This window comes from Passer montanus, unplaced genomic scaffold (assembly GCF_014805655.1).
Source record: "Passer montanus isolate IOZ18808 unplaced genomic scaffold, ASM1480565v1 scaffold9, whole genome shotgun sequence".
NCBI lineage: Eukaryota > Metazoa > Chordata > Aves > Passeriformes > Passeridae > Passer > Passer montanus.
Genome location: NW_024374367.1, coordinates 12,691,235 through 12,714,984, shown reverse-complemented (window position 1 = coordinate 12,714,984; position 23,750 = coordinate 12,691,235). Strand labels below are relative to the sequence as shown.

General features: G+C 43.0%; 1 protein-coding gene and 1 long non-coding RNA gene across 6 annotated transcripts in view; both read right to left on the bottom strand.

The window, feature by feature from the left end:
* Positions 1-23,750, bottom strand: part of MITF (melanocyte inducing transcription factor) — a 98,743-nt gene that overhangs the window by 64,077 nt on the left and 10,916 nt on the right. The gene's annotated exons all lie outside the window — the stretch shown is intronic.
* On the bottom strand, positions 10,061-11,418 carry LOC120495748. Its single transcript, XR_005626137.1, has 2 exons — positions 11,313-11,418; positions 10,061-10,307 (listed from the first exon to the last, which is right to left on the bottom strand). It is a non-coding gene; the product is annotated as an uncharacterized LOC120495748 (long non-coding RNA).

Here is a 23,750-nt window from a genome sequence, read left to right as displayed (position 1 = left end):
GGTCCTGGAAAATATTCAGTGACAAAACCAAGAAAGAATAATGTGGGAAGTTACCAGCAATTAATTTCTTCAATAGGAAACAAACTCTTCCCACCCACCATGTACCTATCAGCACAGCTGAGAATGTTCTGAAACCTGGAACATCCAGGCTCTGAAGTGCATTGGGAAGTGCCCAGCACTGGCGCTAGGAAGGAAAAGCAGCAGCCCACAGCCCTGGCACTGCTGAGCCCTCTGACAAAAAGGAAATACCTTAGAAATCAGTGGGCCTGTCTTGGTTCCTTGGCTGGCTGCTCATGCTAAGATGGTTTAGAGCTGGGGCTGTTAGAAGGGCAGAGCAAAGGGGTCCAGAAGACCTTTGGGGGTCCCTTCCAACCCAAATTATTTCTGGTCCAGAAACGGTGACTCAATCCTTGTCTCTTAATTTACTTATCATATACTTAAAAATATTTTGTTCATCTACATTAGAAAGGTTTCAGCCACAGGATCAAGAATGATGTGGCCCAGGCACTGCATCACCCACTGCAAAAGATTAATAAGAACATTTATAGTTGCAACAAGACTCTTGATACTCTTCAGTAACTCCTCTGTGCATGTATTGCTGCACAGGCTCTACACAAGTCATTTACTCTCTGGGCCCTTGTTGTTAAATTCTTTATTAATCCTTGTAAGTTTGTCTGTTGACCTGCTGTAATTTTAAGAGATTCAGAGATTGAATGTTCATACCAGCCAAACTCTTTTAACAGAATTAACTAGAGATATCATGTAAGCTTTTAATAATGTTGACAACTACTAAAATTCAGTTAGCTGAGCCAACAAGAAACCACTGAAACCTTACACATGTTCTCCTCTCCTCATCAACCACAGAACCTCGAGTGGAGGCAGCAAATTTCCTGACTGCCTTCTTAAACACTAAAGGATCAAATCTGACTGCACTGAGTGGCTGAATTCCCCTTCTTCCTCCGAAACAAGAGTCAGCCTTCAGCAGTTTTCCTGCTCAAGCCCAACACATACACACACAGGTTGTTCATCATACTGCTATTCCACAGAAGTGCCAGTGTCTCAGAGCACTTTTTTATCACCTTTAAGCAAGTTTAGGAAAAGATTATGGCTTGGAGAAGCAGCTTCTTTACTGAACATCAGTTTCAGTTACAAATCCACAATATTGAGTTAATAGTTATTCAGAACTGAAAACAAGAAGTACTAGACCAGTGTATATGCATTGGAAAAAATTAATCAGAATCAGTCAAAATCTCCCCTTGTTAGTTTTCTGTAAGTGGCAGAAATCTTCTAACAGTCATAATTCATAACCATTCATCACTTCTCTTAAGGTATGCCCCAAGAAAACTTGATGTACATCCAAACTTCTGCAAGCTTGCTCCTTTCTGCTGGATGCATCTTTCATTCTCCCTAAGAGTGCAAATCATGTTCTGGAAAGGCTACAGCATGCCAGGGATTCCTAAAATAGAAAGGCTGTAGCTGGTGATACTGCAAATATAAATACAGCTATTGCTATAGCAGTGAGAGTAACAGCAGTGACATGGACCCAAAGCAGCCCAGTGGCCAAACTCTGCTGGCAAGCAGCCCGTGGCTTCCCAAAACACAAGCAGGAGAAAGGGAACTGCCATTGAACTGTCTGAATGGGCATAATGCACACCAAATGAGTTGTGGCAAATTCACAGCACAATCTAACCCTTGGGCTTCAACGTTTCTAAATTTAGGTGTTTCAGTGCAGGAAGGGAGGTAGGAGAGCTACAAAAATGCTTTAGTAAGGTAGCAGAGCAAGCTGATTGCAGGTCTGTGTAATTTTGACCTTGCTGTACCAAAAAAAAGCATTTGCAGCTGGCAGCTGGGGCATCGTGTCCAAGTGCCACTTTGGTATAAGCAGGGAAAAGCACAACCCTGGCTTTCTGTAATTGCAGCTTTAAGAGAAGGATACAAACACCAAAACAAGAACAGCAAAGAAAAAAACTGACTGAGAAAGGCTTATCCACCAAACTAGCAAAGCTTGTGAACCCTAAAGTCTGCTTAAAAATATTAGATGTCAAAGTTATCAAAGCTCACCACCAGTCAGAACTGTGGCCAAGTCTAATATAATAATGTCATGTTTATTTTTGTCCCTGACTCCAGACTAGGTGCTCCAGCTATATTTGTGCTTCTTGTAGCACTTTTAAGGAAATACACACACTGACTGAGCAGAGCAGTAGAGGGTGTCTTAGATGATCTATACCAGACAGCAGCCTTGCTGCATCACCAAGTTAATAAGCAATTTCAGTCAACAGAAACACCAGAGCATATCTTGGGATACACTTTCTCCAAACGCTTTAAAATGACTGTCTCTATTGGACTAAGGACAAACAATATTCCATAGGTTTTGGAATAATTTAGTAAGCCTTGCTCGATAAACTAAAAAAATATTTCAAAAACCATTATCTAATAGGTGACTCAGCCCTCAGACATGTGAAGATGTGGCCAGTGGTCAGAGCCACTTGAGCACAGAGTCCATCTGGCAGTGTCACTCAAGCCACCAGACACTGCAGCACAGACATCTTGACACAGCAAGTCTTCCAAAGCTCCTGAAGGAAACACTGATGTCTCCAGTTTCTGCACACCACAGAGCACAGGTGGGGAAGAGGGGAGACCCCAATGCCCCAGCACTTGCCTCTGATTCCAGCTGCATTGTCACTGACTAGAGCACAAGTATTAATGTCTATGTAGAAAACAGACAAACCAGAAAATCCTACAGAAACCCCCACTTCTCACATCTCCTCCCTAAGTCAGGCTTTGAGCTTCAAGACAAAGTTGCCTGCCTGTCTCTATCCTCTTTTCCTCCTTCCAGCTTGGTGTTTCTTACCGCAGACTCAGGATGACAGGCTGCAGATCCCATGAGCTGGACTCGGGCACCCACACAGCAAAGTCATTGTTTGAAGACCCTGGTCAGAACTCCAAGACTCAAAGGAGATGGCCCAGACCACCCTGGGTCAATCTTGACAGTATTCAGTACAGCTCCTTTGCCTCGCCTAAATATAAAGCAAACCAGGACAGATGCCTGCAGGATGCAGATCCACAAAGCACTTGTTAAGAGCAGCTGATGAACAAACACATTCTGCCGAGACATCAAAAGTTACATTCTTATAATAACAAAAAGCAATGCGCTGGCAGCCACGCCAATCACAGGGCATGAACAATTCCAGAGTTTGCAAGGAGATTGTTTCTTTAGATCAACAGCAACACTGAGAGGGGAAAGCACAAGCTTTTAGCAGACAAATTGTTCATTAGGCTTCCTGGTGCTCACAGCACTCACAGCACCACCAGGCTCTAAGACACACCTTTTTGGTTTTGGTATTTCTCACACAAGACAGAAGGAGGGCACAGAACAAAGGCATTTCTCTCCTGTGAGCTCTGCATGGTTATATTCCAGTTCCAGCATCTACAATGTCACAAGATTAAGGAAAACTACCAAACTATCAGAAAACACTTTGATTGATGGCTGACCAAATCTAAAATACCATGAAGTGCATTGGTGTTCCAACAGCATGTCAACATGTGGATCATCCTTAGCAACACAGAGTTTTTTTCACATGCTACTGGTTGCATAAACCAAGAAAAATGCTGCTATTGTGGAAGAACTGAGATGTTTCTATGGTAAAGTTCTTAAGGCATTAATGGATTCATTTCCACTGCATTTTTTAGAAGCCCAGTTCTTAGATGCAAAGCTGACTGCTTAAATTCTATTAATCTTGGGGAGGGAAGAGGTGGGTGGACAGGAAATAATAGTTTAGGAACAGAATAGAAAAATGTAATCAAGCCTCAGTTTCCAATTCAGTTTTCCTTTGCTGTATAATGGGAACATGCAAATTCAAGGCTGGATTCCTCCTCTTCCATGACAGAAGCACAGCAAGGCTTTAACATCACCGGCATCATGCAGCACAGCCCTCATGCTAGATCCTGGTTACCCCACTTCTAGCCACACAAGCAAACAGTTCTGAGCAAACAGGCAGAAATAAATCACAGTGAGATGACAGCTACAAAGCACACATTATGGTTAGTTTGGGTCATGCATATAGGGATTAATGGATAGCAAACAGAGGATAAAAGAAAAAAAAGTGACAGAGAGGTCAGAATCCCTTGTCACCCTACCCTGAACACAAAACAAACTCATATCCTGCCACAAGTGCTTGCTCTCCACCCTAGCCTGGTCTCAAAAGTGGACAGTTAGCAAAATCCTTACAATTTCCACTTTTGAACAATAAGCTCTTAATACAGAGGGCAGCCTCTCCTTGTCCTGCAAGCTGAATTTCTAACTACTACTACCATTCTCTGTTTTTATATTATTTTCCTATCCTTTGCTCCTCAAATTAACTAAGTTCACAAAACAAGAGTTGTGGGGATCACCCTTGGGTTTGTGCTGTACAATACACTATACAATAGAGAGGTATTGCTGGGATTCCTTTATACTGTGAAAATTCAAAGATCTAGCTGTCACCTACAAAGGTACAGAAATTTAATTTCTTCAATAGTAAAAAGAGGGCAGAGAATAAAGTGAAGAAAATATAACACCAAAGGAAGAAGGCAGCACAAGAAGCCTTCTCCTTCAGGAGAAAAGGGCACAGGAAAATGCAAGAAAAAAAAGAGATGCAGAGAAGAAGCTGTCAGGACAGAGTCAGTGTCAGATTGTGAGGAACAATCCCAAGAGATGTGGCACAGGTGGAGTCTGAAACATCAGCAGCATGAGAAAGGTAGGAGATAGGGCAGCTGAGGTAAGAGGCAAAAAAAGACAGGGCCAGGAAAGTGTGGAGAGCACAACTGAGTATCACTGTAGTAAAGATGGAAGAGTAGCTGAAGGGTGTATGTAGAGATAGACAGATGGGACAGGAGATCAGTATTTACAGGCTCAGGAAGAACTTCACCATCAGATCATAAGAAAAGGGAAGTCATGTAGAAAAAAAACAACACTGAAGAATTGAGAATATAGGGACAAGAAACCCCAAAGGCTTTTGGTTTTGTTCTCTTTAAGGAAAGGACAAGTGTGTAGCAAAATCTAAGGAGCAGCTTCACAAAGTGAGCAAGTCAGAGTTCACTCCCCATGCATGGGACCACGAGAAGAGCACTTCCCAGCCCCAGCCATGAGCACAAAGTACAGAAACTTCCCTTCTCAGGAACCTGAAGGATGAGAAGCAGCCTGCTAGTGCTGTTATTGTCTGCCAGGCCTCTCCAACTCAAAGCTCCAGCACTGACTATGGAGCTCTCAATATCCCTACCTGTCAAAGAATATCACTGCCAGTAGCTTAAGGCCATGATTACCAGTAATTGCAACTAATCCAGCTCTGGCTACATGGAGGGAAAGGTTGTCCATGTTCTGAAATACTTTGCAATAAATTCTTATTTTACAAGCTCACAGGAGAGTTTTACTTGATGGCACTAACATCAGATGAAATAACCACAGGACTTGGCAAAGACAAGGATCCTGTTCCTCACTGCTGCTCATCTCCATCACCTGAGGGTAAGCTGCTCCCCTCTCTCTTTATTTCCCCATTTGCAAAGCAGGGATGATGATAAAGGCCTCTTCTATAAGGCATTTTTTGAATTAGAAAACACAGCCACTGTTGTCCAAGCGCAAACAATGGTCCCTGTTCTAAAGGAAATGGAGAGGGGCCAAATGCTTGGATGTACAATCCAAGCAGAGCTGCACCAAGGGAGTGCAGTCTGGCAGAAGGTGCATGGCAGCCCAGAGATGCTCAGCAGCACTGGCATTAAGGGGAGGAAACACTCCCCCCTCCCTGACTGCTCTCCCCTTCCTCCCTGCACCACCCAGAACAACACTCCACGCACTAACACTGCACTGCTCAAGCAGCTCAGCTCTGAGAGCGTTTAAGCTCCAGACACATATATAAAAATAATTACAAAAAATGCTGGGATGCTGGAAAATTTGCTTTCATATTCACAGCAAGTTCCTTTTGCCTCTGCAGTTTCTTCTGATGCCTCTGCCCAGATGCAAACCGAAACTGGTTAAGTAACAGTGCAGTTCACCCTGGATGATGCAGAGTTTCTAATGAGGGACTTCCCAAGAAAATAATACCCAGACTTTGAGTAATAATTATTCATACATGTTATAAATAAACACAGCTCCTAATACTTTTAATTAGATGGTTTCCACCGACAAGTTATGTTCCCTTTAAATATTTATGTTGTGAAAAGAAACCATACAGCATTTATCCAGTGATGGAGGAGTTGAAGAGTGGACTTATATCAAAATGGACTTACTGGAGATCCTATTACAGCTTTCTCTTTCTGACTGGTAAAAAAGTGATGAGGACCAAAAGCATTAATACGAACAAAATAATATTCGAACAAAATTAATTGCTTAAATGGGTAAAGGTTTGTACATCTGCGTTAAAAGTTACAGTAACATTTAAAAGTATTAAACAATGCAGCTGCTGAATGACTCGTGTCTGCAATTCCTGACAGATTTCTGTACTCAAAGGCGTCTAATTTGCCACATTCCTTTGAGCACATTGGGTATTTTACCTACTACCTGAAAACAGTTAATTTATCAAAGTCACAAAACCTAAAGCTCTGTATTTCCCCCTCCATATTAGCATATCAGGGGGGTTATGCACATCCACTCATACATACACCGAATCTCTATCTGCTACTTAATTACTTGTTTGCACTGCCACAGAACACAGGAGCAGTCAACATCAATCAGCATCTTGTACAAACACCACACAAATAGCAAACATGACCACTCATGTCCTGAAAAACTTTAATTATAGAAGACAGACAACATAAGAAACATGAGGAGAGACAGAAGAGTGCCAGGAGACAGCAGCAGTCCTTACAATAGATGCTAGCCAAAGGGTTTGTCTTTTTTAATAATGACAAAAAAGCCTGAACCACTTCATACTGTGGATCTCTTCTTCCCTTTGAAGGAAGGAGAAATATCTTTTCCATATGAAATAGTCAACTCATTTTGATGCAACAAAGCCAACACAAAGTTTTACTTGAAACAGCATTGTAGCTCCCTCTCCTTCCTCCCCAAGCGCTGCACTCCTGACCCTTCCCCTTCCCTTTCTTTGGATGAAGCTGCCATAGAAGTGTTGCAGCAGAATGTACCTAAACATCATCTTTACCTGCCAATTTATCTCCCACACTGGAAGCTGAATATCACAAGGGAAAGAATGGAAAACAGGGGGCAAAAAATAAGCTAATAAATCTCCTTCTATTAAGAGCACCTTGCTAAACAACAACCCAAAAAAACTGGAGAGATGGGGCAAAAAAAGACCATGAGGAAAGAAAGGCAGGTAAGCAGATTCAGCCAGACACCTGCTGCAAAAGCTTTGTGAGATGACTCACCCCGTGTTCTGCTCCCCTCTCCAGCTTAGCTCAACACTGGATCAGAGGGATGTGCTACACATCAGGAAAAAAAGGGTGGAGTTGACAGAACATTTCCTGGGCAATCACAGGAGCAATAAGCAGCCTGTTTGTCCACCCAGTGCAATTACAGGAACAGCAACACTGCTCAAACACTCAGAGAGCCCTGAGAGCTGCTCCATCAGCCCCAGCTGCCCGAGTGCAAGAGGCTGGGCAGAATCTGTGCCTGGGACAGCAAGCTCTAGAGTATACAGCACCCACTGGGAACAGTGTAGAGGCTCCTGTGTGCCACCAAGAGCTGTGAAAACATGACACCCACTCTCTGCCATCTCTCAACATACAGCACAGTTCCCTAATAAAATCATTTTAAATGGCTCACAAAGGTAACAGTCATGGAACGCGATCTGTTGGACACAGTAAAAGCTCTGGGAAGGGGAAGCAGGTGTGATGTAGCACAAGACAAATCTGGAATAGTGACTTCTAAGATGAGAAGGAAGAAGGTGAAGAACATGTGGGAAATTACGGCAGCCAGCTCCATTTACCAACGGACAGAACCACCTCCATGCTGAAAGAGCAGGTACAAGAAGAAGGGGATGGGGAGCATCCTGGGGACAGAAGATGGACATGGAAGGATAAGGAAAGTTCTCACAGCTAAAGATATATTTGACATACTTAATTTCAAGCCAAAAAAGAAGAATGGGCAAGAGATAGATTCTAAAGGCTCTGAGTTCCTCTTTGTGCTGCATAAAAGAACTAAGGATCTTGTAGAGATGCAGTCCCACTTATTCCATCAGAAGGGCCAAAGGCACATACACAACAAAGAGAGGGACAGAAGCCAGAGAGAGGAGATGAAGCAGAAACTCACCTTGACATCAGCTCCCAGCCAGGCTGCTGACACCTGCCCTAGAAACCCTCCTGAAAAAGCTCCCTCCAGGCCGGGATGTCTCACACTGCCCTGCTGTCTTGTTCCCTTCTCCTGCTGTCTTGTTCCCTGTGGAACAGAACTCCCAATACCCCATCACCTCCCCTCACACATCCAGCCAATACCTGCACATCCTGTGCTATTCATCTTTCTCATCTTCTCTTCATCCTCATAGCAGAGCTATTACCTACAACACTCCTAATCACAGTTAATTGGGTGTCTGCTATATGGACGAGATCCATAATCTTCAAAGCATCTCCCAAACAAACTAGAGCAGGAGAGATTTCCCCCTCTGCTCATGGCATTTGGCAAGAGCACAGCAGCAGACATTACACCAAGTAGCCTTTTTGTTTCCACTCCCTGAGTCACAGCCCTATGCATCAAAGATTGATTTCACACCTATCTGGGATGAATGAGCCTTCCTAAACGTTTATGACATGCTTAAGAAAAAAAAAAAAAGGCAGCAAGGGGAAGGTATGACTCACCAAGTATTTGCTAATCTATAGCTGATCTGCAGAAGTTGTTACATTTGTATCATGTTTCAGAAATAAACGTGCAGATTTCAACACTAATCTCAGACCTGCAGCACAGCACTTTAGAGTTATGGGCTACCACAGCTGCTGGATGGACAAACCACACACAGGAGCCTTCTCCAGGAGACATGAAAATACCAAGGTACACAGATCAGTCAGAAATAAAAGGCTTCCTTAATATTACACACTCATAGACTCAAGGTTTTTTTCTTGAGCTCTGCTGTAATCCCTACTCTCTTCTATTAGGTGTAAATGGCAGCACAAACTCAGCAGATTCAAGTTTATTTTATTTCTTTTTAACCACCAAAATTCTTCTCCAGGTTTCCAGAAGGACCGTGCTGTCTCTTCCCATCCTCTAAGGTATTTGGCACAAGAAGAGGCAACGCCTGTACCAGAGCTGAACAGATAAAACTGTCTCCCTTGGCTGGCTGAATCACTGCCTTAAATTAAGCACAAGGATATGGAAAATCCCAAGCTTTCCTTTGCCTCCCCATATTCCTGCTCCCTGTTTCAAGGGGGAAGTCCTACACAACTTCAGGAGTCAGTTTTGCCCCCAGGTGCAGACAAGAGAAGTACATGACAGCAGGCTCCAGATGCCTTGGCCCAGCTATGTTTTCTTCTCCCAACAGCAGCCCCTGAAGTTACTTTTAGGAGATGAATCCACGCAGAATCCAACTACACGGGTGGTCTTTATGCAAGGAAAGGGACAGCAACACTCAGAGCCAGACTTGGAGCAGTAATTCCTTGTTTAGGGAATCCTGAAAATACCCCAGCACAGATTTTTTTTGCACCGCAAATGCTGAAGCCTGCAAAAGCTGAGCAGAAAGAAATAGCACCTATGGAAAAAGTTTTAAATTGCTGAAAAATCCATTTTCTGTTAAGACCACCAGGGTGGGGAAGGGACAACTAGGGAGGCCAGTGGTGCCAACAAACTGAACTGCAAATTAGGAAGATGAGAATTGACACTACAGACCACACCACCAACCCCAGCAACCTCCACAACAGCTATCAATTTCAATAAAATAAAATACCTACTTATTAGAGAAGCTTATCCCTTGTTATTCCCAAAGCACAGAGCTGTGTCCACTCTAGCAGAAGCTCACTTGCCTCAGAGTTATCCAAGCACACCCAACTCTGCCAATCTCCCAGCAACAACCCAAGAGCAGTGATGTTCACAGGACACAGGCAAGGGCTTCCCTCTCCCAAGCAATGCCACACACATCACTCCACACACTTTCATAGAAACTCTTTTATTTTTTCCTTAATCAAAGATTTAGGACTGTGCCGTCCTACAAAAAAGAAACAACGCAATCTTAACAACAAAACCTAAACATGCACAAAAATAGAGACGTAAAACCTCAACACCAATGTTTCTCTAAAATTACATCCATTGATAAGTTACTGGACATCAAAGCAGAACAGAAGACAAGTAATTGTGCAGAGCTCACACTTGATGCAGAACCTCCATGTTCCACTGCCACCTGTCAGATGTGATGGGACAGAAAGTGGATCATGGTTATATCAAGTATATCATGGTTATATCGAGTTATGTCCCTCAACTTCCACCAAAACAAGGTGGGGTTTCTGTCTGGTTAGGGGTTTTCTTATTTGTTTTGTAAGTTAGTTTTAGGGTTTTTTGATACTTCCCCCCATTTTTTTCCCCTTTTACTTCAGCAAACCCAAAGCCTTTTTGCTAGTTTTGATGCTTTCTTTTCCCCAGCCCTATTTTTACTGTGTGTGGGCACTTGAATTCTCTTTGATTACAAAAGAATTAAGCACTCAACAACCTTAAAAGCCGTGTTTCTTTTCAGTATGTTGTTCCTATTGTATTTCTTTTATGTTCCCCTTCAATGGCTACTAACATACCAAGCCCAGGACTTTGTTTTTTTTTTTAATGAAGCAGATCTCCTGACAGCACTGGCAACAGAGGCACTGCTTGAACAGAGGAACCAACAGTTACTCTTAACAGTGCATGGTAATGAATGAGACAATCCCCATTAGCCCTGGCTAATAACCACGGTTTCACACCCTACAAAAGTCCTGCTGCTTGGCAAAAGAGGAACAGGCAACCTTCAATTAACTCCTTTCTTGTTTAAATATAGTTTCCTGAGCTTACAAATCCCGTTTGCCTAACCCATGAGAGCATTTTATTTTGGAGGGAAAACTCCAAGAATTCGGCTTTCATCCAAACAAAATCTGAAACTGACTTCTGGTTCTCTTGTGGGCTTAATGTCACTAGGGAGGAGTCTGATCGTTTGCCAAGACATTAAATCTTCCTCTCTACCAGGTAAATTCTCACTGGGTAACAGCTGGAAAAGAGCTGGATGACTGACACACATGAATCCAACAACTGAAAATAAGCAGATTGATCTGTTATTCCCATTCTTGCCAGCAAGTGTTGCTGTTTACCAAGGGAAAGCAAGAATGGGGGGAAAAAAACCACGAGAAAAAAGAAGTATTGCTAAATTTTCTTATTGTGTTTGTACCCAAATCTTTCCATGCAGAATTCTGATTCATCACTTGAAACTCAATGTGGCTTCAGAAGAACGTGCTTTCAATAGCTTCTGAAAGCAGAAAGCTTGCAGACTTCTGAAAAAAAAAGAACATGCATATGATCTTCTGCAGTGTTGATAAGCACATAGCAAATGCCCAGGGAGAAATTTGTGTGGGGAGATAACTGCAGAAACTATACTTAGTAACAGAGTTCTGCATCTGTTAAACTAACTCTGTTGGCACTGCGCTGAAAATTTATATTCACGAACACGTGTTCCAAATGTTGTGAAAAAGATACTATTTTAAATCCTGGTTTATGTAACCTGAAACATCTCTGAGAGCTCATGGAGGTATTTTCACTGCGTACCAAGGAGGAGCAGAGCCTGGTGGTCCCCAGCACAGTGGGGACTCAAACAAGAGCCAGTGGTGTGAGGGCAGCAGAAGCCCTCAAGTTAAAATCACAGCAAAAAGCAGAGCAAAGCCCCAGCACCCACAGAAACAAGTTATACAATCAAAGGCCTAAACGTGGATGAAAACTAAGCCTTAAAAACTGGGGTTTTGCTGTTCAAACTGCTGCCACACAGCATGGGGAACTGATCTTTAGCAAAACATTTAAGCAATTCCTCAATGTTCAGCATACCATGACATTTCATTTTCTGATTGTGCAGCAACACAGGATTCCCAGGCAAGCCATAAAGCCCTTAAGAGGCCTGCAGATGAAAATAATATAGTGCAAACCTTGTGTGTAACAGTGAATAAGAAAGGAATTTCATCTGAAGACAATGAAGCATTAGATCCTCAGTTTGATAGACAATTATATTGATCAAGCTTCCAATACTTGTTTTAGCCATCTTATTTCACTCTGAAAACTACTTTTGGTAGGGCATAGGTTCATTACAGACTATTTATTCCCTTCTATCATCAGCCACTTTTTTAAGTCCTCCCATTTTATTTTTGGACACTCTCAGAAGCTGGGTAGAAGGTTCCTCTCTCCCCAACACACTGACAGTGCCTCCAAAGGCAGACCAAGCAGAACCATGGCAAACTACCCATTTTTGCTAACTCCTTTATGGTTATGCCTCTAAGTGCCAAACAGAACTGGACCCCTGGATGCAGCTGTAAATAATTGCCGTCAAATGGAATAAGACCATTCACTTCTAAACCCAGAGCTGAAATCTCAAACAGCTGAGAATGGTCTCTGTGCTTGACAGCACCTGAGGACCACTGTGACACCTTCCTGCAATTATAACTCAACACATGAGAGAGTCAAAATTTGACAGATTTTGGAGAAAGAAAGAGAGGGAGAAAAAAAAAGCCTGAAAGTTGCAGGGACTCCAGAAAAACTGTTTTTTACTCTGTTAAACAGCCAAAAGTAGTATTAGATTGTACCACCCACACCAGATTTGCTCAGAACCCTTCCTCCTGGCTCTCAGGGGCCATATCTTGGTACCAATTTTGAAAAGCAGCTCCCCCTTTAACCACCATCCATTAAAATACTTTTTCTTAAAGCTGATGGTACAGACAGGCCCTACAGTAGTTGCAGAGAAGGTATTTTTTCTTGCTAAGCCATCCTCATGGCAACAGCCAGAAATACCCTTCAGTAACCCCTACGTGTCAACAAGCTCCATTCCAGCCCAGGCTGTTTGGTATAGCAGCTCTTTCACAAGTCTCTGGTGGGACTGTAAATTCTGGCAGTGTCAAATACATTTCCTTTTATTACAAAACCATTTTGAAGCCATCAGAAAGACTTCTCATTTGTAAACTAGCACTTCTATATTTAGGATGTTACTTGGATTACAGATTTATTTTTTCTTCCTGACACTGCAGAAATGGAGGAAAATAAAAGGCAGGAACACTAGCAGAGGCGAGCAGGCAACTTTTCAAATACTGGAAAAGGGTTTAAGCTCTTGGAGAAGGGGACTGTTCCTCTGGAGTTGAAGGAAAGGCCCAATTCCCAACTTCCAGATGAAACACTCTCCCTGATTTCACCTCTCTGTAAAATGGAAACTCTTCCTCTGGCCAGGCTCACCTGCAATGTGACTTGTGGTTGCTTCAGAAAGCAAAGGGCCAAGGTGTTACAGTGATGTGGGGTGAAAACCCAAAGATTCACTGAGTACCCAGTCAGGAGAAGACCATAAACTTCCATAACTCCCTATTTCTTCTCTGCTGCGAGCACAAGTACAACCTACTGACCCCACAGCCAAGCCAAGGGAAGCAGGTCCCCCTCACAAGGCATCTGCTCCCCAGAGACAGGAGCCTTCTAAAAACACTGGACTAAGTTGTTTTAACATGTACACTGAAGTACATCATGATATGGACTTTGCGAGTCAAATAAAATATGACAAATAGCTGATGAAAGTACAGATGTCAGTTTTTCAATCAAACTAAGACACAAACAAGTCTCCTGTACATGCAAAGATGAACAGAGAACACAGCTTGGCGTGAGAGACTGCTACATGAATTCTAAATCAAACTAACAAACATTACTGACAGGATAATGACTAATACCCCATGTAAAGCAAAACACTTATGGACTTGGGAGATTTTGGTGTCTTGGACTGGATTCTCCCAACTCAGATGAGTTTGTTTTCACCAATTCTGGAATAACTCACTCAATTACCTTCTCAGGGTAAACTATATCCAAGATTTTGATTCCTTCACTAGAACCTGCTCTGCTGCTAAAACTAACATCAAGGCCTACCCAAATGGCTTGGTACAAATAAACTGGGGGAGGGCTGCATACATTACTTCCCAGATCTCTGGATAGACTTTTTTTGGGGGAGGAGGGCACTGTTCCAATAGTTTCTTAAAATTACGGCAGCAGAACAGAGTGTGAAGCTGGGTGGCAAGGAGCTGCCAACACATCAAGCACTTGCAATGATTCATTAGTCCACACTTTGACGAGTTGTTCCTGGGTTGGAAACAAGGAGGGAAAGAAGGAACGAGACATCCAACCTGCTAGAGCTTGGCTGAGTGGTGCCCAGACCCAGGTGCTGGGCAAGGGCATGGCAGAGTCACTCTGTCCGGGTCAGCACCCTGTCTCCAGTGGGAAAGGACACAAGCCCAGCTACTCTGTGTTCTGCTCCCCTCCAGTATCCACAGTCATTAACTGAGAAACAGAGCAACCCCAGTTCAGCTGCTCTCTGTCTGGTTTGTCCATGAAACTGCCCAATCTTTTTGAGCCTCCCAGTACAATCTACCTCCACAGCTTCCCAAACAGCCAAATCCATGTGTTAACTACCTGCTTAAGATTATTACTTTCCCTACAAGCCTGTATTATTTAATGTATTTACTTTTATTTTAATCCAGGTAGGTATCTCGTGAAATGATGAAAAGTGGTTTGCATCTTGAAGTCATATACATTAGCTGGTAGAAGAAAGAATAAACCAGGAGAACAGCCACTGGCAAGGGACCACTTTGATGGTTCAACATTTGTATTCAATCATCATCTAATATCTCTGCCTGTGCATTTTCTCTGAATGAAAACATTACCATAATTTCCTATTTATTGAACCCTAATCTCTGTCTGTTTTTCCTACTGAAGTTTTTTCCAGGCTTCCATCCTTCCCTTTCCCCTGAGAAAGGGTCTTTGAAAAGTTTTTATCAAATGTAATGTGTAATTTAGCCTGCTCCAGCTATTTCCAGATGGCCTCCAGTGTTGAAGTTATGCACTCACGATTTTATAATGGAGAAGAAATAAATGGAAGCAAGACAGAATTTCCAAAGCAAGAACCTTGCACGTACCTCAGGAATTACAATACTTCATTTCTTCTAATAAAATCAAATGGAATTGGATCCAATTTAGAGATATCAAACTCCCAATGACCTCACCCTTGTCTCCAACCCAAACAGCTTTTTCATGCAAAGAGAGCCACAGCACATGCAGGTATTCAGACTGCTGGCACACCTTACTGGAATCTCTTGCCTGAAAATCCAGCCATTAACATATGGAGGAACTGGAGCTAGTGGTTCTATTTTTATCATACACCATCTCTTCTGAGTTATAACGTTCTCTGCATTAAAGGTATTTGGCAAAAGACAAAAAAAGAAAGAAAATTGTGAATTAGGATCAAGAACTACAGCACGGAGCTTAGTCTGGCCATCAACACGATGGTACTGATTTCTGTATAGAATCCTCATTCAAGTCTTGTGCTGCACAGTACAAATATTCCCACGAGAGGAGCTCCTGAACAGCATTATCAGGCAGCTATTACAGGAGGACAGCCTGGAAAATGAGGAGACAAATGTGTCTCCATGTTCCTCCACATCTAAAACCAGAAGCATCAGTAAAACAAATATTCTGCTTAAGTTACAACAGGTTTTGTCACTTCAGCACAGGCATTACTTCCTCGGCATGTCCTATCTTACCTGAGACCCTACACCTACCATCAATCTCTGGGCTGTAATAAACCACCACAAACACCCAAGGGGACAGAGCTGGGATCCAGAGCCTCAGGCTCCTGATCCTCAAGAAGGAAAGCTGGAAGCTGGCGACCAACAACGCCACATTTCTCCAACAACACCTGCTCAGTGCTTCATCCCACTTACAAAGGAGGATCTCGGAGGTACCTCCAAGTGTACCTGCCCTGACCAAGTCCAACAAGAGCTCTCTCCAGGGCAGGACACAGAGCAGGGTTCTGCCAGCAGCAAGGCAGTGGGTGTGCTAGGACTCCATCCCATCACGCTGACAGCTCTGCCTCATTGTTTCCCCCTGCAGCCATCTGCTTCTTGTGCCTTATTCTGAGATGGCAGAGCTGCTGTGAAGCAGCCCACCACCTCCCCTCATGCTCACACAGCACCTACCAGCAGCACGGGATGCTGCGTCCCGAGCAGGGACCCAAAGTGTTACAGTAGAATAAGTCACAACACATGGAACTAAAGCTGTTTACAGAACATGGTGTTGCTGGAGCTTCCCAGATATACTGCTGACAAAATAATATCACATTTCATCACAATTTCCCTGATGTGTGTCAACAGCAGAGGAGCCCTCTTCAACCAGTGCAGCTGAAAGCAACATGTATCAAAGTTGTAGGTCTTTCTGCTGAGGAGAAACAAGGTTTATATTCTGATTGTTCAGGATGAAAATATGGGCTCTGACATAATGTAATAGCTATTTTGGCACAACTTTTGAGGAGCATGAGTAAGCAGCCTCTCCTAATTGATGTGCAGATCCTGGAGTGGGTAGTAACTGCATAATAGCTTCATGTTGTCTTCTGAAAGTTAACACAGATGTGAACCCTGTCAAACTAGTCCACAGTCACCAGCAGCAGCTACTCACAGGAAGAATTTAACCCCATTTCATCCTTTACCTACACTTTCTGTCTTCCATGGAAAATGGATTAACACAGGACAACTTGGCCATCACAGCCTCAGTCAACACAAATGGTTCCAGGCCTCCATGGTGGCAGGAGGACTCCAGCAGTCTATCAAAAATCCCTTGGCTAACCAAGTTACCATCCAGCAGCAGAGCAGACAGAGCAGCCAAGTGTGTGGTTAGACAACAGCCAGCGTGTTTTAAGGCAGTTCAGCTTAGTCTGTAGTCAGAGGGGTTAGTGTTAACCTGTATTATGTGGTATTTGCTGTGAACCAGGACTTTGCACACAGATAACTCCTGCCGTAGAGCTGACAGCAGTAAATTATTACACAGAATTAACTCAACTATGCTTGAGCTGTAAGATGATTAGCTCAGTGAGCCTGTATTTTTGGGTCATGGTTCCTCTGGAGTAAGCATAAAGCTCAAGAAGAGAGCCCTGGCAGGTTAACAGACCACTGGCATATGCTTCTTGTTAATTTCAGAAATTCAATATGTCAAGAATCAGACACAAAGTCCTCAAACTGGACTCATTGGTAAAGGTGGCACGGGCTGTAAGTGTGGTACTTGTCACACTTTTACTGGAATGCTGGTTTTAAGACAGCAAAATTCAACGTAATACAAAGAAACAACTACAGGCCAGCAACCATGCAACTTACATATGACTTTTACCATGTTTTTATAAGGTCAGCAACATGATTTTAAGTTCCATCCAACCCAGCATAACTGCAAGCTGCCACAGCAGGAGGAGTCTGGCCCACAGTCTGCTTCTCAACCCTCCCTTGGGTTGGGTCTTGTAACTGTGTGGCCATAGCACAAGTCAGTTCTGTCAGCAGATAGAAAACCTTTTGTTTTTGAACATGTGTGGTCCCTTCCCACTGAATCACTCAACCGACTCTCGTTACAGTCATTCAGCAGCCCAGATCCTTCTCAGGACTGGGCACAGCCATGCCTTACAGGGATCAGGTGTAGCACAACACCACACCCACGTAGTGCAGAGTCCTTCTGACACGCGTGAGGTGAACTTTTACCCCGCATTACTGCCTTGGAAATCAAGCAGCTAAGTAAGTGATAAGAAGCTATTTTTTACCTTAAATCACTCAAATGATAGTGAAGACAAAGCCTCTGATTTCACATACCTAAGTTAGAGAGGAGATGGCTGGAAAACACTGAGCCTTTGCATCTTTGCCACCAACATTTTCTGAAGCAGACAACGACAAAGAATCGGTAAAAGTGCACTTTCATGTGAGAATGCACATTACAGGGCAAAAACACGATAGAGAGCACTGCTCTGCAAATGTTCATGTTCTGAACTCGATTTTTTACACAGTCTCTGGCTCCCAGACCAAAAAGAGATGTGTAATCAGCATTTTGTGCATGCAATGTCCAGTGTAAAAGGGGAAACCTGTGCTTTATCATTGCAGTCACCCAAAACTCTTGGGCAGCAGAAACTGGTGCAGTTTTCCAGGCTGTTTGAGGGCCTGTACCTTATATCCAAAGGCAAGTCAGCCTGTATGAACTGGTGTGATGCCAGCAGTCCAGCCCTGAAAAGTGCAGGACGTACCAGCTGGCACATACTCCACACATCACACGTGCAATAAACTGACACTTTCTGAAGAAAATTAAACCCATCTGTACTCAGTGCTGGGAGCAGTTAAACAGTCCCCTTGTCAAATGAGCTGGGGACTTTTCTTTATAACACTAATGGCTGTGGTAGGATGTAAAATACAGGCACAGCAGTGTGAAAAGCTCTACCAACTACATCACAAAGACCAGGCCAATTTCTGTGGAGCAACTCTGCTGCCTACAGGTGTAATTCTCCTTCATGTACCACCTTCTGCACCTCTCTCCAACAATAAACTCTGCAGAATATGCTGGAGTTGGAGTTCAGACTTCCATTAGAACAGAAAATGGGATCTTCATCTTTATACACCTCTCCCAGCCCCTGCAAATGCCTCACACCTTTTGGTAGTTGTACAGTCACAGCCATCCCACATCCAGATTCCAGAAAAAGCTGTATAATAAAACCTCAGTGCAACAAAAACTCTGTGTGCAACATGACAAATACCAGCTCCACTACTAACTCCCAATTTAATTCAGAACATCCCTTAACCTTGCAAGTGCAGAGGAAAGACTTTAACAGAAGTGTGCCTTTAACACACTTCCCATTAAGAACTCAGCTCCCTGTAAACTGCATATAATCAAATTTCTGCATTACCCTGTTTCAGTTTCTCATTACTGCATATCTTTCATGTTTTAATTCACATGACATTAGATTTGCTGCACTAAATGAGCACCTTCTGAACTCCAGAATAAAATGGAGGTTAATTACTAAACCAGATTTTTAAGTGAGAGTAAAACTCTATTAATGCCTAAAGCAATGCTAAACTTGACAACTTAATTGAAGTTAAGCATTGCAGAGTTAAACTGCCCCAACAGCTTTACTCAAGCTGCAGCTCACACATTAAGACCTCCCAGGATCCCACATTTTACACAGATGACAGGGGACAGGACTCCTGACCCTGAATCTTGCAATCACTCATTTTGTGATGGCCTTGTAAGCAGATGTCCAGACCTCTCCCCCACCTGCTTCTCACCTGCCTCGTCCACACCACTGAGCCTTGGGATAAACATGGGGAGACAATGAAAAGCAATGGGTAAAAAGAGCTCTCACTTCATGAATTACAGGTAGAGGCAAAAACTGCAATCAAGATCTGCCAAGATTCAGCATTCACAATGGTGTTAATTATGTCACCAAAGCACTGAACAGCTAACCATGCCAGAAGTATCCTGACTTATGCAGGTATTGCTGCTCACTGTTAACCATCCACAGACACTCTAACCTCCACAAGAAATGCCCAGAAGGATTGCATAAATGCTAATACCATCTTCATCTAAAATCGTAAAGTAAGAAGGACCACTGAATCCACAGGGTCCCAGTTGCTTTGGAGCTTCTAGATGGCATTAAGAAATCTTATCTCTTCCCCAAAAAATGCTGCTTTGGGAAATCACCTACAACTTTCTGCTTATTTCTCTACAGTTATTGTAAATGCAAAAGGAACGAAGTCTGAACAGTAAACATGGCTTATTTTCTATATGTGATGTTTGATTGCTGCCAGTCATCTGCAATTATCCAAACATGTCCGAGCTGGAGAATATACAGAAATGAAGGCAGACTCAGAAAACACAGACTGGAGACTAAACATGGTCACCTTGATGGCTGATACCAAGTAAATCAAGTGAGATTGCTATGGCAGGACATAGCACTGTACTCTAGTTTGTTATTCACACTGTCATTGAAGATTTCTATTTAATTGCTACACTTCATTTTATCCTGGAAGACATCTCTGAAATAAACTTTTCCAGTAATTCCAATAAAATTTTCTTTATGTTAAAGAACATATTCTTTAAAATCTCCAGTTTATTAGCCCTTGAAGCTGCCAAGAACAATCTGCACAAGACTGAAGCATAGTCCTACAGAGTCAAGACCAGTCCCAGCTAAAGATCAGATGTTCAATTCCATGTGATATGTATTTAATGTAGCTTGGCCAAAGTGCATTGTATGCTGTCCTGATGAACAGAAACAGCTACAGGTTACAGAAAGCCACGTTGTGCACGGCTCACCAAGGAACCAATTCTAGAAATATCCCAGAGCAAGAAATGGCCAAAGTTCATGTTTACTATTTTGGAAGTAATTTCAACTTCACTGTATGAATTCATAGCAGACAAGTTAGTGCTGGTGCATCAAAGAACAGGAATATTTTAGTCAACAGCCTGGTGGAATTATTATACATGTTAAGGAGTCCAGATAACATCGCAAGCGATGAGCATCTGTCAAGTGCTCTGCACAAACAACACCAAGGCACAGTTCTGCAGCACTGGACACAACCTCTGCTCTGAGGCTGAACTGCTCATTAAATGCAAGGTTATGTTGTAGGTGCTTTGCATCCATCCACAATGGGCAATGGCAGAGCTAAAAACTAAACTATGTCAAACAGGGCTGAATCAAGATGAGGAAGAAAACTTGTCAGCCCTTGAGCCACGACTGAAGGATGCAGAAGTTTTGCCCACCAGGTTTTAAGCTTGACCTGTACAATGCATTGTTTTTAGGGCAAAACTCAACAGTTTAGCTAATAAATGCAGCCCCTTGTTTTACTTCAAAGAACAAAGCTGAGGGGGTGCAGCTTGGAGACATGTGCAGCCTCCTGCACAGTCCATCTTGTGTGCACTGTGACAAAAAGGTCAGGAAACAGGTTATGTACAACTAAAGAAATAACCCAAAACATAAAAAAAAGCTCCACACCTTTTTTCACTGTGAGAGTCATCAGTACTGGAAGAAGTCATCCAGAGAAGCTGTGAAGTCTCTGTCTTTGGAGATACTCAAAACCCAGCATGACATGGTTCTGAGCAGTGGAGCTGGACAAGATGATCTGCAGAGGTGGCACCTCAGTGACTCTGAGTCTGTCTAGCCACTGGGAAAAGCTTCAGACTGCTGGAAATAACTGTATTCCAGACTTTCAGATGCTGTCCCTGTGACACCCAGCATCAGATATGACAACCTTGTGGCTGGCTTTGAGAACAACCCAGTTTTGGATTCAGAAAGCTGTGGTCATTTCAAGCTCCTTTTCCAGGGACGCCACACGAGCATGCCCTGTCACAGCAGGCAAACACACATGAGGGGGCTGAAGGAACTGTTCTGTGATATAAGCATGTGCAGATCTAAATACTCATCTCAAACATTATCAACAAGACATCAGAAACTAAATGGGCAGTTAGGTCTTTCGGGGAAAAAAAGAGGAAAACAAAAAAAAAAACAGCTGATAGTGTTCATCCTCTGCTCAACAGACTATATACCAAAATTCAGTTAATTCTGCATCTCATGCTGAAAAGATTATGAATTTATCTTCTTCTAGTGGGATTTTTCACTTTTCTAAGTAGTATTTCAGTGAAAGTGGAACATATTAAAATCACAGTGTCAGGCTGGAAAGTACATCAGATTTAGGATCTTGCCATATGCTGAACACTGTTCTCCCAGTCCAACAACATAGATCTGAGCTCAAACCATGAGCTGAAAGTGAAGCACAAACAGTTCTGAGCAGCACAGCTCACATGCTTGGTGCATCCCTCCTGTGTTTGTTACAGGCCTGGGGCTGCAACAAGATGAAACCTACCAGTACAGAACCAATTGAATTATTTAGGATTCTGAAATAAAGACTACACAGAAGTGTTGTGTTGAACAAAGGTCTGATTGAGGCAGATCTTTAAACATATGCTTAACTTCAGCTGGCATTTAAGTCTGATCTCTTTCAAAGAAGCCTCATCCTGAACACTGGATGCTTTCTTAGCCTGCAGCTCCCACTATGCCAATGATTTAAAGTACATTTAGGGAGGAGGACAGTCTACATAGGCATTTGCTCAGGAAGAATGCTTTTGGGAGACGCTATACATCATTTTAATATTTCAAATGCTTCTACAACCTCAAACAAGCCCAAATTGTTTCTAAAATTCCAGCACATCAGATACCTCCCTGAAGTTTAACTCAAATTCTCATCTTTTTCTAACAAGATGCCAGGAAACAGAAAAGAGCCTGTTCCCAAAAATTTCGATAAAATTCAGTTAAATTATCCAGATGGTTTTCATTCCACAGAAAATACTAAACCAGCAGTCTGCAAAGCATAGTGTTTTCTAAATACACAAAATAAAGAGAAAACAATGCACAAGTGGAAAGTGCAAATGCTGAGCCCATTATATTTTTGTTCCAGCAGAAATGCAGCACAATCAATACAATCTTGCAGTTCTAAAGGACCCAGCTTTCTGCTGCCAGGGGTGCTCTGCAGCTGTAAGCACCACCAAATAAACTGCACGCAGTTCAACCACTTCATTTTTCCTGTGCTACATGCAGAAAGGAGGAACTGCACTCCCACCCACTTAACCTCCAAAACTCAGCATTCCCTACAGCACAAGAAGCCAAAGAGCACCTGCTGAACAACCTATGTACTTTGAATGACTCTGCAAGCAGCCAAATTTAGCAAATTTGCTATTTTCTCCAAAGCACAGCCTGATTCTGCAGCTCTTAAATACAGGGAAAACTGTCTTAGATTAAATAGTGATTACAGATTTAGAATTTCAAGAGCTGTGAAAGTCCTTGCCACAGAAAATAAACCTACTGAGAAAAGATGAGGATAGATACTGCAATTTTCTGTGCTGTGCTATTTAATAAATATCAATGCAAAGGAATTAAATTACAGATAGAGAAACAAGCATCTATGTAATTACACAACACCTGAAATCATTCAATCCACCACCAGCAGAAACAAAAAACTGATCAGCAAGAGATGAGCCATGAAAAAAATCTCTCTGCAGTCAGAGATGGATATTCATCCCTTTCACATGGCATCTAACTAAAATGTTTCATAGCAACAGGGCAGGAGTTATCCCACAGCAGGAGATGGGACTGGTTATCACACAAACCAGCACCTTCCTGCTGAGTATACCCCAAAAATGAGAGGAAAAAACAGGCCAGTGAGCAAACTCAGTACTTAAAGTGAGTTTCTCCAACAGGAAGAAATCCCTTTAGATCATTAGCATGTTTTCTCATGCAGGGCTGCTGGCTGGCCTCACCCCCAGCCCTGCTGAGCGCGCAGCACAGCGACAGCGCAGCGATGCTCTCGCAGCCCTTGGGGAGGGCAGACACTGTGCCTTCCTAAAACAGCTCTTCAGGCTGCCAGGAAAAGCTCTGAGGATGGAAATGGTGGGTTCAGCAGCTGGTAAAGCCACCATCAGGTGCCCCTGGTTAAAGCTCACTGCAAGAGTCACCTTTTCTCAGCAGCTGCCTGTCACAGAGCTGGTGCCCAGCGTGCCTCTCAGCACAGCAGAGCAGCCTTCAGGAACACAAGATCACTGGACCTGTTCCTCTGCAGGTCTGTTTACAGACTTAAGTAGTGCTGCAAGGCAAAAAAGCCAAATGATCCCCCAGTTTCAAAGAGCAAGTGCCTGTAGATCCCACCTGAAAACCAAGAACGCACACCCCAGTCTGGGGCAAGAGACCACTGCAGGCACAGACAGGGAAACTTTGCCTTATGGACATCTTTGCACCCCAGCACAACTCTTACAAGCACCT